This window comes from Zonotrichia albicollis, chromosome 5, assembly GCF_047830755.1.
Source record: "Zonotrichia albicollis isolate bZonAlb1 chromosome 5, bZonAlb1.hap1, whole genome shotgun sequence".
Taxonomy (NCBI): Eukaryota; Metazoa; Chordata; class Aves; order Passeriformes; family Passerellidae; genus Zonotrichia; species Zonotrichia albicollis.
This window is the reverse complement of record NC_133823.1, coordinates 64,241,664-64,242,488: the sequence shown is the minus strand read 5'-3', so window position 1 is coordinate 64,242,488 and position 825 is coordinate 64,241,664.

Genomic DNA, 825 nt, shown 5'->3' with positions numbered 1-825 from the left:
AATCACCCCCACCCCCCCTGCCCCCCAAAAGGCCCTTTCACCAAACCATTAAATTCTACAGAGGTGGTCAAGCTAGTCCTGCTTTTCAGGCGTTCGAGAAAGAAAAGGGTCCTTGAAGTTTAGAAGATGCCCAAGGAAAACTCATTGAATGACATCAAAAGAATGAGTTTCCATAGCTGTTGAAGCACGAGAGCCGTGTAGCTGCACAAAGGCGGGTTGGGGCAGTGGGACTGTCCCACTGCTCTATCCCAGCACAATTGGGTCACTGAAATAGGGAATTAATTACCATTGGAGAGTGGGCAGCCCATTCACCACTGGCTGAGTTTTATTAAACGCCAATATAAATAACAAAACAACTCTTGTGGCTGCACTATTCCTACACGCCAAAGGAAGGATTATGTTGGGGATTAACATCTTAAAGTCTATGAGACTTTCTGACTCAAGGCTCGGAGCTGGTAATCGTATTTGTCTCCTGGTTCAGCGATTAGTGCTCTCCCTCGCGCACCTTCGCCTGGATGGCCAATGTCCCTTTTTGCAGGCACTGGGTTTTTCACACAATCGGCTGTTCTTTTCCCCACATCTATAGAAAAGAATAAGAAAACTGAAGCGTGTTCACGCGATCCTCAAGCTTCTTCTCTTCTTCATGGGAAAGGAAGGCACCGGCAGCCTTTTTTCACAAGGGGGAGGAGGCAAACCCTCTTGGTGGGGTGGGGGGCCAGCACTGCAAAATCGCTCTGCAGGCCTGCACCTGCCATGCAAATCCGCCGGGAACAATCGGCCCCCGACAAGGGCCAGGCTGGGGGGAGCAGGGAAAGATGCCGGGAC